Source organism: Camponotus floridanus, unplaced genomic scaffold (genome assembly GCF_003227725.1).
Source record: "Camponotus floridanus strain SB8 unplaced genomic scaffold, Cflo_v7.5 scaffold8, whole genome shotgun sequence".
Lineage (NCBI taxonomy): Eukaryota > Metazoa > Arthropoda > Insecta > Hymenoptera > Formicidae > Camponotus > Camponotus floridanus.
In genome coordinates, this window is record NW_020229849.1 from 3,782,855 (window position 1) to 3,798,101 (window position 15,247).

A 15,247-nucleotide genomic window follows, 5' to 3' on the forward strand; every position below is an offset into this window, starting at 1 on the left:
TATATATATATAAAATAAATATATATATATATATATATTTATATATGCATGCACAGAACCTTTTTCACTTAACTTAACGAAAAATAGGATTTTTCTTATACAAAAATCGAAAGGATCCCCGAAAACATTATTAGGAAATAGAAAGAAAAATTCAAAACACATTCTCTTTAGAAAACTTTTTAAACTTATTAGCCATGCGTCTACAATAATGCCAATTTTTCGCAATAATTGTGCATTTTCATCATTCAAAATGTTCCTCCTGAAACTGTCCGTCATTTACTTTGCTTCATGTTTCACATCGTGAAAAAAAAACCACCTGTCTCCAGTGTTACACGTGTGTTTAGTATGTAAATCAGCTCCGTCCCTAAGTGCTAATTACGGTAATTACGTTATGAACACTTACGAATATAACTTCGTACACTTGCACCAAAACGGAAAGCTCGTATTTCATGTTTCTGTTCGCCTTAATAAAACGCTGGTAAACTCTTAAGGATAGCCGAAGCGTCTGAACTCGACTAACATTGATACGAAATAATATATATTTTGAAGTATCATTAATTAATTCTAATAAATATAAATTACATAAATGATTTAATAATTAATAGTTTAATAGTTTAATAGTTTTCTTTTAAATTAAGATTATCTAAAATTATATCACGTTCCTTTATTCTATTATTACTTGAAGAATTATCGAATTATTCGAAATAAATAGAAAAATCTGCGACATTTTCGCACGACGTTATACTTGTGAAAGAATTAAATCAAGATTGCAATTGTAAATGAAATCCTGTAATTCTCTTTTTTATATTTCATATATCATTGGCCACTGTTAGTCGTTCAGGTGATCGGCGTGCATGCTTATCGCATAGGCGGTAAGTATCAGTCGAACGGGATCCGTTATAGGTATCGACGTACGCACATAGGTACTCTAAACTTAATCATATTTATGTCGATAGAATTGACCTCTCATTTCGCTTGTTGCGGTTAATTATGATACTTCGATTCTGTCCTGTTCGCACGTAATAGATGCGCCGAAAAATTTCTCACGATGTCAAATATCGGGCATCTTGCAAAAGATCGACAATCTATTAAGTGTTTACTTTGATATCCGTGTTTTTTTTTTTTTTCGAATCCACTATGCTTCACATTGATTATACTTTTAACGACACTATTCTGTCAGTATATTTCAATAAGTTCTCGAGGATTACATTTTTATATTAATACCTTGATCGGTTTTAAAGTGTCAACAATTTTAGAGCAGACGAATTTATCTAAAGTACGAAGCACAGTGGATCTAGACAGATGGATTTTGCTCTTAAATGCACGCGTTCTTCTGCAGAAAATGACAACGATCTATTTTCCCGGATAATTTTTGTTTAATAATCTATCGTGCTAAGTAATTTACATCATTGCGTAGTGTGTTGCGAATGAAAGGAATCGGCGGAAAAACGCGGTTAAGAGTTAAAATCTCAATCGAATTATCGTAGAAACTATTTTCGTAGCTATAGGACACCAACTAATTTGTCAATGCACAACGCGATTTATCTCTAAAAATCGTAAAAACTTCCCCGCGCTATCAACTAGAGTCACCTGTAAGCTCGAATTTACCGTTGCTAAAAGTCGACTCTCGGTCGACTTGTTCGTCTTAAGCACCTAGAGCATACGCCTCGCAAATTACTCGATTTCGGGAGAAATCCGCTAGGACACCCGGGAAGAATCTAAGATAATATCCAGATAACCAGATGCTATACAGAGTATCATTTCCCCGTGGACTGTCGCTTCGTTAGGTTGGGACAATAGCAGTACGAATATTAATATATTTAACAAATTCGTCTAATCTCTCTTCGATCCGCTTCGATCTTGCGAGACAGACTTTGACCCGCGACGTGTATTCTCGCTCTAGTTTCTCCTATAACACCGGTCCGAGACCCGAGAACGTCGCTATCGAGCTCTATCGATCGCAGAAAGATGATTCCGCGGTTTTGACTCGTCATCCAAATTCGCGGGATGACTCCAAAAAGTTTCCGTTCGTGCGATCATCACTAGGTTAAATAATCGACGATGCGACATCGCGATCGAATATCACGCAATATATATACTAATCTTTTCGATTCATCACAAACATTTTGTAAACACGAGCTCTAGAGTCCTCGGTCGCTCTAAGATAGCAAAAATAAGCATTTGTACATCCAGGTCTAGAACTTTTCGGATGTACTTCGCGGGTCGCGCTTAATGTTTTCTCTCGATCAATATTCGCGAATACGCGAAAGAGCTTAACTATTTTTCTCTTCATATATATATATATATATTTATATATATATTAAATTTTATCAATATTATTCGAATTAAAATTAAACCTTATTAATAATTCGAATAGAGATTGAGGAGAAAAAAAATCTTTCCGATGGCTATTTTTAATTGAACGCTGAAAGCGTCAGCTGGGAATTTTCTCCCCGGCGAGAGAGGAAAATCTCGAAAAACGTTTGCGGCGACTCGCGATTTTTATCACGACGACGAATTCCGACGCTCTCGGCCCATTTACTTAGCAGCGACATCGATTAACGATTATTATTCCGCCGACGAGAAAGATACAAAGTAATATATATTTACCTAGGGAAAAGCACCAATGAGTCGTGAACGTACAGCTCTCAGCTGAATGTACTTTTCTCTCTCTCTCTCTCTCTCTTTCTTTCTCTCCCTCCATTTCTCTGCTTTCCGTTTTTTTCTAAAGTCGATACACAAGATTTCAAGTACCGCGAATCGTGTCGCGGATTCGTCCATTGATCGATGACTAAACTTACACTTACTTTTACATTATCTACTGGTAATAGCGGTTTACTTACATATTATAATTGTACCTAATGCTTATCTTAAACGTAACCTAAAAATATAAGCTAAATATATTATATATAATATATAATATATATATATATGTATATACATATATATCGTGTGTGTACGTACTATATATATGTATAACGTGTAACACTAGCAAACGTACAATATTTACTGTATAGAGTATATTCCATATTTTTTCTATATTTAATATCATATATATATATATATATATATATTTATATATATATTTATATATATAATGCTGCTAGCGACTGTTTTTTCTCATATTCACCTTCGTGTTACCTTAATTACATGTACAATAATATAATGTATATCTTTCTTTTATATTTATTTATTTATATATATATCTATATATATATATATGTAATATATTTATATTTCTTTGCACACACAATGCGTCCTTTCAGGAGTGCACGCGCGATTAGAGCTTTTTGTTTACCTTTTCGAAGCGCAGCTTCAAAATTTCAAATCCCTCTAATAAAGCATCGAGCTCGCACGATCCTTCCTTTAAACTCCCCTCGCCCTCGTAAACACAAAAATATAAAATTCTTGCCATCCCGCTTAATAAACCTGACTGCTTCTAATCGTAAATAAATCAGTGCACATTCGAGGTAAAACAAAGTCTCGGAGGTAGACAGGTAAATTTGGAGCAAAAGAAACGATCTACCGAGACAGATCTCGCATTGAAAAAGAAAAGAAACAAAAAGAGGCACGGCTTTCGCCAAATTCGCGCTTTTATTTGGAACAAACAACCGACGTTTAAGAGCGACGAGACAAGTAAATGTAGTAATAATAGCGCATGTGGTACCGAATTGAAAAAGGGCGCATTGTGTGCAACGATAGCGTGCACCTTAGAGCGTTATGAGGTTTTACTTTTACAGACAACAGAGATCGTTGTACGCACGGCCTTGTACGTCGGCGAGCCTTAAGCTCTTCATCGTCCCTTTTCCGCCTTGCCCTCCACTCGCACTTCACACCGCCGTGTCCTTACAAATAATATATATATATATATATATATATCATATATATATTTATGTATATATATATACGTACGCAATTATTCGATTATAGCAACTGCACGGCGTGCCCCGGGATCGCGAGACGCCGCGTTAAAATCTAAGTTAAACCCAGAGACCGACGCGTCTTACACTTTAAAAATTGACTTGGATGCCGCCCGATCGCGGGATCGAAAAGACTCCTTGAGGGGAGGTCCTTGAGGAAATCGCATGAAAAGAGAAATCACGCGGAGAAGAACTTAAACCCGATGGCGCCCATTTTTTTCTTTTACCAGCAAATTTTAATCTACCGAAGCTCCAAGCGCGCGCTTAAATTATTCGTTTTTTTTTTTTTTTGGCGGTTTGATGTCTTGGCGGTTCGAGCCCTCGATTATTTTTTAAAGGTTGGAGACGCTTCGTGAATCGAGATGCACGCGAAGTTACGGCTCTGAAGATCCCTCTTCGATGGTCCGTAATGCTTTTGCATTTGTACAGTTGTCGTTAACAACTAAATTGCAGTTGTAATATCATCGAAATGGATCGGCAGAATTTCTTTGAGCAACACGTTATTTGGATGTCTTGTTGTTAAGCATGACAATCTCATTCACAGAACAATTAATGATGAATAATATTCAAATATGAATTAATCCTTCAAAAATCCGGGTTGTGTATTGCAAAAAAATTTACAAATATTTCATGTTAAAATAAATTATGAAAAAACAAAATAACTTCGGATCCACATCCCATAACTTATCAATTAAAAATGAACATAATCTTTTGATCTTTAACGTTGGGTTTCTTAAGAAAAAAAAGTTGCTGTCTCCGGAAAATTTAAAAGTTATATTAATTATATCGTTGCGAGATAATTTTCGCAACAAAAGTAAGCACAAGTAAGTTTTTGGTATCAGATCTAGTCGAATAATCTATTGTGAAAATATTTGCAAATTCGCGAGAGCTCATAATTCGCGAGAGCAAGTTGTCGCCAGCAAAATAAATCGTCTTCGATTTATTTTGAGTAGCAGCTCGCTGTGGAAGAAGTCGAAGCGATGATGAAGCCCTCGCCGACGTTGATCGCGCACGCAGCGTTTTAGTTTCTTGCACCACAATTGCACTAGCGTAAATTGGCATTTTTGAAGTACGTATTTCGTCGTGATCTGGTATCATTATGTCTATATCTTATCACAAATCGTCGATTCACCCTTTCGTCCTCGGCATGCCGAACATCTGCAACAGAGAAAACGAACCATGTCGTTATCGAAACATTTTTTGCAAAAGTCGGGGAATTTTTCCGCGAAATATAAATTATACAAGTGATTGTTTGCCGTCTGAAATATTATTATTATATTTATATTTTGTTATAAGTGATTAAATGGAAGTAAAAATTATATATAAATATTTGATTCAATTCAAACTATAACATTTGTTATAAAAAATTCTTTAGAATATTAATATTTAAAAGTATTTATGATTATATTATTTATTTATTAAGTATAAGATATCTAAAAAAAAGTATTGAATGTCGAAATGTAGATTTTTTGCCAGCAAATTTATCCATACATACTCAAAGAATATTTTTTTCTTTTGAAAGATGAGCTGCGATTTAAAATTAGATATAAATATCTTCGACCGAAAGAAGAGCGCAACTTTTGAATAAATATATAATTTTCAAATTACTGTCAAATCAATTGTCTTGGAAAAAGTAAAGCTTTCAGACAATAATATTTCAGAGTGCAGACGTATCATAAAATATATATATATATATATATATATATATATATATATACACTGGTTTAATAATTAGCGAATAAAAAGATAGATCATTATCACTGCATCATTATGCAACCAAATGGAATTATGAAAAATGATATTTAATTTTGCACTAATATCTATCTACAGATCAGCATTTTTTCATAATTAAACAGAACACCTCAAATAACAAAGTGAATTGAATATTAATAATATAATAGAGAGAAGGAATCTCGACAGGAAAATAAACACAGTTGATGTTTAAAATATTTTCTCTTTTCATGTTAAAAATATGCTACAAATATACATATTTCAACTTTAATTTTCTCAATTTGACTCTTTCGTCAATCTGTTCTTAAATGCAACATTCTAAAGTATAGGGATCTTTTTTTAATTAGGTAGAATCTTAGATATAATTGACGCGTTTAGCAAAAAGATATTCGATAACGTGCGCTCGATTAATGCACTCGCAACTGAACTCAGTCAGCAGAGGCTGTTTCAACGCGATCTCCCGAAAGACGAAAACTTCCGAGACTATTCGACTGCTAAAGGGTCGCTTCTGCTATTTTCCACGCGCTTGATCCATTGCCCTAAATTGGTCCAGCTTCGCGACGAACAATCCGACCCCGAAGAAGTCGACCGTGGCAGCCAACTTTTTCATTCCTGATATTGAAAAGTTTTCCTTCGGCCGCGGCAGCCAGCGAGATCAAAATCCTTCTCTCCCGACGCGATCTTTCGACGTTTGTTGGAATGGTCGACGACGGGGGCGACCGGAAGCGACAGTTTTGCAGATTGGTTAAAGGGCGAAGAGAAAAGATCGTGGATCGGCGATAGGAAGGACGAAGGAGGGCGACACGAGCGAGATAAGGAGCGATCGTTCGGAAAGAAAGTAAGGAGTTAGGTGAAGATGACGTAACGTCGCATCGTTATATTAGGTTGTTACAAAAATCACGTCGATTTCTGCGAGAGTAACTCTTCTCACAAAAGCGCGAGAAACTTTGGTAACACAGTTTTCAGAAAGATCCCGACAAGAAATTGCAGATGACGAGCGATGAAGCGCGAATTCGTGTAGTGGAATAGGAACGAGTAATTGATAACTATCCATGATGCGTATCACTTAAACAATATGGTGTATATTTATAATAATCAAAACTGTTGCAAAAAAGATATTTTGTACGAGAAGAATATGAAACATAGAAAATTAGATAAAATTATAGTAGATATTATTGAATTTAAGTCAAAGAGAAAAGTAAAAGGATAGTGAAAAAACGAAGAGGCCGAGGATAGCATGGTGAAAGGAAAGAAAACTTGAAATAGTAAGGATGATGCAGATAGATAATAAATATCGAGAATGACAGGAGTGAGAAACAAAGGCGAGAAGTCGAGTAGTCGTTTCCTTCAAAGGAGGAGAAGAACAAGGACGACAGGGTAGGATTAAGATAAAGAGTGAATGAAGAAGGATGATACACGCGGAAGGATGTACTACTTTGCGTATGTACGTGTGTGTGGATGAGAAAGAAACAAAGTAGTAAGAACGTTGTGATGAGATATCGAATAAATATCGAGAAAGATGGGGAAGGTAAAAGGAGCGAGGATTGTACAAAAAAGGACTGCGGTAAAGAGAGCAAGAACGGTGTAGCGTGATAATAAATATCGGGAGACAGAAAAACACGAAGTGAGGAACTTCTCTCAGTTCGAAGGACGCAAAGGACCGAGGATAGCAGGATCAAGATCGAAGCCGAAGTCGAAGAATAATGCATAAACGAGCGAAGCTAACAAGGTCGACGAAGCAGGATCAAGATAGGGATTCGAAAAAGGAGAACTCCAGAACGAAGTTAGGGACAAGGACAACAACCTGGGGTAATAGATACCAGAATACTCTCCAATCAGGATGCGAGGAAAAAAGAAGAAGAATCGAAGGGACGCAAGGATGAACCAGGTAGTAACCAGGATATCAAGTTAGAAGTCGAAGACAAAAAATAAATAAGAAGCGACTACATGGGACGAAGTTCAGAGCGAGAGCGAGAGAGAGAAAGAGAGAGAGAGAGAGAGAGAGAGAGAGAGAGAGAGAGAGAGAGAGAGAGAGTTTGCATTTGCGATCTAGGCATTGTTGTTTAGAAGTTGATAGCCGATACTGTCGTGATGCAGAGATGCACGCGAACCTGCTCGACGGGGATTTAGGGGGACGAGCAGAATCCTCGTCGTCGCCATCGTCGTCGTCGACGTCGTCGACGTGATTTACATGTCGAGGTGGCTTTTACCGCGCGCGCCGCCTGCGAATGTGTTCGTAATACGTACGACGACGCGTTGATCGCGGATACGTGTGCGAATATTTGCATATGTATGCGTGTGTGTGTGTGTGTGTGTGTGTGTGTGTGTGTGAATGCGCGTGTGCATACAGGCTGCGACCACTGTCGGCGGCTAGCTAACGCCGAAATCCGGGAATTGGGTTTCGCGTCGGCGGGGCGGCGTCATTACTTTGTTTATGAGAACGGGAACGCGCTGAGACAGCGAAGAAAAAGTGTCCCGTACGGGTAGATCCGGACGGGCTAATATTTACCGGACGGATGGTAGCGCGAGCGTAGCGTTTCATCCCGATTTTTTCCCCCAGCTTTATGCATGCGGCTGATCCACTTTGTGAGCGACGACCAATCGCCGCCTCCCCCTCCCCAGCTCACCTCACCCTCACCGTTGCCCGCGTATTGGCAGCATACCAATACCAAACCGATTTCCGCTTGTTCGTTCGGCCGATGTATGTACTTCGTTCGCTGGTGTATTTTTTCCCTTTTGTCACTTTCGTTTCGTCCTGTCTTTCTATCAGAGAGAAAGGATAGATTCGCGAGAGAGGATAATGCAAAGGTAGTTTCAAAGCGGAATGTAGGAGAAAAATCGAGATACGTGAGGAATTAGGTAAAAGGAATGGGATGAAGTATTGAGAAATTTTTTATCTAAATTCTTTTATCTCCGAAAAAAAAGAAATATTGAGAAATTCTGAAAAATTCTGATTTAAATAATTAAAATAACACGCAATAATTAATATGTTATTCTAATCATTATTTAATCCTTATATTGCATTGTTATTTTTGGCATCTTCAAAGTGTACAGGAGTGGGGGAGAGGTTTTTTTGTCCGATATGATTATTAAAGAGTAAAAATATTCAACAAATATAAAAAAGTTTGTACGTCTTTTCTCATCATTCTAAATAAGGCTAGAAAAATGAGAGTTTGCAAATTAATTTGCTTTAATATATTTTTTAATATATTTTTATTGCAAACATAAAGCTCAAAGTGCATTGTTATGAGAACATTGGTGATGTAAAAAATGATTCTCGTATACTCCCTTTGTGCTTTATTTATTTAGCATTATTATTCTTTACTCTGTACGGAATAAGGAATAATAATCTGCTAAATAAATAAAGCTCAAAGAGTGAAATTATTATTCCAGAAATAATTGTTTTCATAGATTTTTTCAGAAATCATTTTTTTAATTTAGAAATAATTTAGAAATGAATTTTTAATTTACTTTCAAATTTAGAAAATAACATTGATCGATGTCAAAATTGGATCCGTCACTAATATTTCCTTACACATATTTTTTCATCTAAACTCATTTTATTTAAGCTTACTCTGTCATATCTTTTTCATGAATTCTTGCTATATTCAGCGGAATTCATGAAAAGAATTATTCCTATTCCCAGTGCGATCTTAAGCAAAACGTTGTCGAAGATGTCGATTCGAGCGAGAACACAGGAAATGTACACTGACAATGAGTACTCAACCTAAGTAATAGGAAAGGGCAAGAGTTAACGGAAGGAGAGAAAGTGAAGAGGGAAGGAATTATATATCTTGGAGTGAGCGCTCTGCACATTTTACGTTAAAGGACGTAAATCTACAAGCGAATTGCACCTTAACTATCGTGATATATAATAATATTACGCACGTTATTACGAGATGAACCATGTTGCGTATAATTGCCAGTGATTGCATCTAAATTGCATACTCGGTACTTGAGAAATGATACGTAATTAACTCGTATAAAGATGATAAACAAATCTTGTATGACAGATGATAAATAAATCTTTTATGACAGATATAACAGGCATAAATTAATAGATATATAATTAGATAATTTCTTCTCTCTCCTCTCTCTTTCGAAATGCATACATTTTCTTAAGAACTGGCGACCGAGAACCAAAGCTAAAACTGAAAATTTGGAAATCTAGCAAAATTCCTCGAAGATTCGACGCGCGATTTTCCTGACACGTGTCTCGCGTGGAAATCCGGTTCCGGTGGATTTAGACAGCGACGTGGAGGATGGAGGGAAGAATGGGAGCCGGTCGCTCATTCATTCGCGCACGTACAAAAGCTCTCGTAGCGGGATGAAAGATCGGGCGTCGATGCTAAAGCGCGCCTCCCTTCTCGTCCGGAGCCTGCTAATGGATTCTGCACTCTCCGATGTCATCTTTCTTTTTTTTTCACCAGCTCAGCTCGAACCCATATACTTTCCGCTTTCTGCCTCGTCTCGGCTCCAGGTGCTTGCGTTTCGCGTTTTTCGCAGAACATAACGTATAATTGGGCGAATCGATTCCTCTCGTCCAACGGAAAGAAAGTTCCACAACATTTTACGCATTCATTATTGCACTAGATAAGATACCGGAAGTATCAGCGCTACGTTCGAGTAGATCCAAGTATTTAATGGACGGCGCTTAAATACTTAAGATGGAAGAAGAAAGATTCGAGTGCGGATAACCATGGATCTTGAAGAAGCAGAGAGATTTTTCTCTCTCGTGAATTTATGTTTTTATCGCAATTCGCGATGAAGTTTGACAATTTCGAAAGAAGCTTAAGACTTACCGCTCGCGATTTTATTTTTCGATTCTCAAGAGTCTATCGGGCATTTATCCTTCCCTCTGTTTGATCGCATAATCGCGATAATTCAATGGATATTGTCGATTACGTTATTGATGGTTAAAGAGTACAATTAACCGAAATTATGTCGATGGTGCGGAAACAGCGGTATTTCCGTCCCGATGAAACCGGTAGTAGATTTTTCTTCCAGGCGATAATTAACCGTCGCGCTGCAAACATCCGATGGTGAATTTCTGGATTTTATCTCGCGAATCGTGAGATTTTATTCCGCGCGATTTGGTGAATTACCATTACTGACGCGAATCGTTTTTCATACAGCACTTGTAACGCGTAACAAATATTCCAATGTTGATTCGCGCGGAAGGATTTTTCAGCGCAAAAAGTATCTTGACACGAAAATTACTTCGTGACAGTAAAGAATTTTCGTGATTGTTAATTATAATGTTTATGTATTTTTAGTCCTGTAATTAAACGTTCGTTAAATAATAGTTTATTATTAATAACTGAAATTTCCTAACGGTTCGTAAAGAGAGAGAAGGGATTTTTCGCGCGTTTTACAAAATATTATATGTCTATAACTTGCGAGCGAAGTAAATATTTACGCGAATAATGCAACGCGCGTATGTGTACGCTAGCATGTTTCATTCTAGGTCAAACGTCATTAATTACGAATTAAGCACATATAGAACGCGTATAATTACACTTAATAGCGACATTAATTATAATGGTACTGATATTTCAAAGTAAACAGCATCGCGCGAGAATATTCCCTTTTATATATTCAGTTTTTCAAATAAGAAATTCACAATTGTGTCAATTTTTCTTTGTTTAAACAAGCGATAATAAATATCCGATATTTCGTTTAAAGAAAGACATTTAAAAACTTCTGAGATACAAAGTTACATTCAAAATTCTTTCGGAATAATCAGCTATTTGTGCAGATATAATATAGGGGGATGTGTGTGTGTATATTTTAATTTCATACCCACGATATTTTTTTCCTTCAAATAGTGGTATCTATATAAATACAAAAATGATTAAAAAGAAGCATGAAATAGATATCGTTTCATGTTTTAACGATATATTTGTCCGATATGACATACCGTTTACGGAACATGTAAATTTAACTACAATGCTGTGCAATAATTTTGATCCCGGCATTTACTGGAAAAAAAAAACCTTTTTTTTTGTAAATTTACATCGTATCTCGAATGCGTTGTTAAATAGAAACTTGGAAAACACGGACGCGACCTTTCTCAGTATTTAAAAGAGTGAGCATTAGCAATACTTAGAGCTCTTGTATCAATTACACGGTTACACATCGAATCAACCTTCCATTTCGACCATCCATTACTACGACTCGGAAACGCGTTTCAATATACGAAGAGAGCGGATGGGCGGATTCAATTTGAAAAAATAGGTTGCGTTAGCTTTGCATAGAGCACAGTTTTTTATATTTTTAATTTCCATCCCGGGACAGCGCCATTTCTATCTGTCACTGACACCGAGAGAGAGCCCGTGGATGGAGGGAGGGAGGGAGGGAGAGAGGAGGGGAGGATAGTGGTGGCGTACCATGCCGATGTATGATCTGCCTGCTGATATATGGCAGTAACGTGAGCAAAAATGCGGGGCCGATTGAATTACATTGAGTTACGTGTCGTTACGCAATGTATCTAGGAAGCGGGCGAGGAGAATGCGACGCGGCGGGAGGCGGGGGCGGAGGTGCGGAGGAATGGAATTTATAGTACGACCTTTTGGTTACATTTGATTTTGAAAAATCGTCACCGCCAAAAATTACGAGCCCACCCACGCGCGTACGTTTTGGCACGTGCGCGTCGACCATATTTATTTGTCTCACGTGTTCTCCGCTTTGCTCTCTCTCTCCCTCCTTCTTTCCCTCCCTCCCTCTCTCTCTCTCTCTTTCTCTTTCGCGCGTGCTCTCTCTCTCTCTCGCTTTCTCTTGCTCTCTCTCTCTCTCTTTCTCTTTGAATCCGCTGCCGCCGCTTTTCTGAAGAAATATACGATCAGAGGAAATGACGCCGTATAATATTCGCGCGACATTTATCGTTATGCATCCTGAAATTACGAATTAAGCGCAGCACCGCTAAATACTATAGATATCAGAGATATCAGATAAAAGACGATGTGCTTTTCGTCGCGCGAATCTGACATGCTCGGCTTTTTTCAATCGTGCCATTTATTGTTTAAAATTAATCAAGGAAATTTGAATGGCGCTCGTAATCTCCATCGTTAAGAATCATCTCGTAGAGTAATGACGAATCAGCGTGATATGTTATTACGAGGTAGTAGTACAACTCAAATTTTACAAGAATAAAATACCCTGCGTTTGTGACTCACTCATTTATTCAATCACGAGCCGTTCGAGAAATATAAATACAACTCGAGCGTTATCCAACTTGCGCCGATAAGCTTCCACGTCGAGGACAAATTTTCGTAAAAATTTAGCAAAAAACCCGAGATATCGCGGTAAAGTACAACTATCTCGAGGCAGATTCGACCATTATCGAAGGGTTATATTCAGCCGCCCCAGCTCAGGGTATCGTACTTACTCCTAGAGATACGGCAATTCGAATCCAGATAGAGATGGTGCCGGTCGGCTACCGAAGGGGATGAAGCGGACGAAGAGGGGGGAAAGGAGAGGGTGGAAGAAGAACGAGGAGGGTTAGCCTGTCGAGTAGCGGCGGAGGAGAAACGGCGGCGACGGGCTCGTTGGTGCAAGGGGGCGAAAGACGCGTGTCGGTGCGCCGAAGGAGGGTACGCGGCAAGATAGCAGCGGGTGGGAGGGGTTGGCCACGTGGCGCCGCGGCGCGCCGTTCCGGCGCCGACGTCCCGCACACCCCGTGTGTGCGGCTCAGTTCCACTTCAACCCCCGGCTCTACTCAACGGCCGAACCGGTTGGTTGGCTGGCTGGCTGGCTGGCTGGCTGGCTGACTGGCTGACTGGCTGACTCTCTTCGTCTCCTGCGAGACGAACGGGACTACTCGATCGCGTTATCGGAGTGCAGCCTCGAGTCGAGGCTACATGTCGGGTGCTCCGAAAGTACGATCTTTCGATCTCGATGGATCGAGAAACGAAAGAGTTAATTTCCAACGATCTTAGGGTAGCTTTCGAGCAAGTTCCTCCAAGTTGACGTTTTTTTAACGAGGAAAGATAAATTATGATAAAAAAGTTAGTATCGATTTTTGAATGAGTCGATTTATAAAGCTCCTTAGGTCGAGAATGGATGTCATTTATTCCAATTATTCTTTCAACAGAATTCAAATGGAGCTTCTATGGAGATGAAAAATTCATTCGACTAATAAAATTGATGAGTAAAATTTCACTTGAAGTTAAATGAAAGGCAAAATATCTACTAAAATGAAAAGTGAAACTTCAAATCTAATTCACGATAAATATATTTATTTTCGCTGGCACGTAATATAATTTCGATATATGTATATATCTTGAATGTGAAATGATGATGTTCTTTTTAATTTTATACTCGGCTATTTAAGAGAAATGGGAGGAAAAATACGCGATTAGCAAAACACATTGTATCTCGACCTTGCTCATTGTCAGATGAAAAAGCGACATTTAACTCTGTTTCGTATGACCTTCGACCTATGTTCACAATTCGGAGATAGTTAAGGTTCATATGTCCATTGGCGTAGCATCGTAAAATTAAATTAGACACTCTCTGAAAGTATCGTTGCGACCTCAACGCGCTTGTTCACGATGAACGGCGCTGTTTCACGCCGATTATCGATCTTAGCATGGCCGGAGAGGAATTTCGGTTGCTTGCCCCTTGCAAGTATGTGTCTCGAAGATATATATTGTAGAAGAAACACGCTAAAGAAATGGCATAAATACAAAAATGGCTAATATTAAAAAAATTTCAAATTTATAATCAATTTTTCTATTGTGCAAGAAAATTTTATCGTTACTTAATTATCTCTATCTAAATTTTATCATTTTAATTTAAATTATATGGAATTGAATTTCCAGATTTGTATATAAAGTACAAATATTAGAATATTTATAGAATATTTTTCAAGCGATTTCATAAGAGAGGAGTTAAATAAAAAATTAGATGAAACTTTATACAAGAGATATATAGGTAATATGTTATAAAATATCACAGAGATTAATAATTTTCAACTACATCTTCCTTATTCGTGGAAAAGATCGATTCTAGAGTTTTATTGGGGAAAAAGAACGTAGAAAATTCAGATTTTTTCGCGTCAGTAGAAATTGAAAATGCTGCCCGATTAATATGCAATTTTTCCACGTCGTTAGCGTTTTAATCGTGCACTCTTAACTTGAGATTTGCGTGCTATGCGATACGAATGTTTTGCACACGCTACATAGCATACTACGAAGTGTAATTTCGCCTCGTTTCTATATAATCGTATCAGATGCTTATCGTATAAGCTGTACTTGCTGTTAATCCGTGATTATATTTATGTGTAACTTGCTTAATCTATTAATAAAAAATTCAACAAACACATGGAATATTTTGCGTTATAAAGATACGAAACATTTTGCACATTATGAGATACGTAAAAGTGTGCGTTCGAGTTTATTTAATCAATTTCTTAATTTAATTATTTTTCGTCGTATTTTATTATATCTTGGCATTTAATTATCCTTATAACGGTAACTGTATAATTCGCGATGTAATTTGGCATCAAAGCGGAGCACTCGCCATATATTTAAACGTCTGATTCGCTAGCCTATTATTGTCGACATATACGGGAACAGTTACTCTTAATTAACCCA

General features: G+C 37.6%; 1 protein-coding gene across 4 annotated transcripts in view; it reads right to left on the bottom strand.

Annotated features, from left to right (window-relative positions):
• Positions 1-4,196: 4,196 nt before the first annotated feature.
• Positions 4,197-15,247, bottom strand: part of LOC105254925 (forkhead box protein O) — a 157,420-nt gene continuing 146,369 nt past the window's right edge. For all 4 annotated transcript variants that reach the window (XM_011263897.3, XM_025414362.1, XM_011263898.3 and 1 more), the window contains exon 8: positions 4,197-5,078. The gene's annotated coding sequence lies outside the window, so the exon portion shown is untranslated. The remainder of the gene's footprint in view (positions 5,079-15,247) is intronic.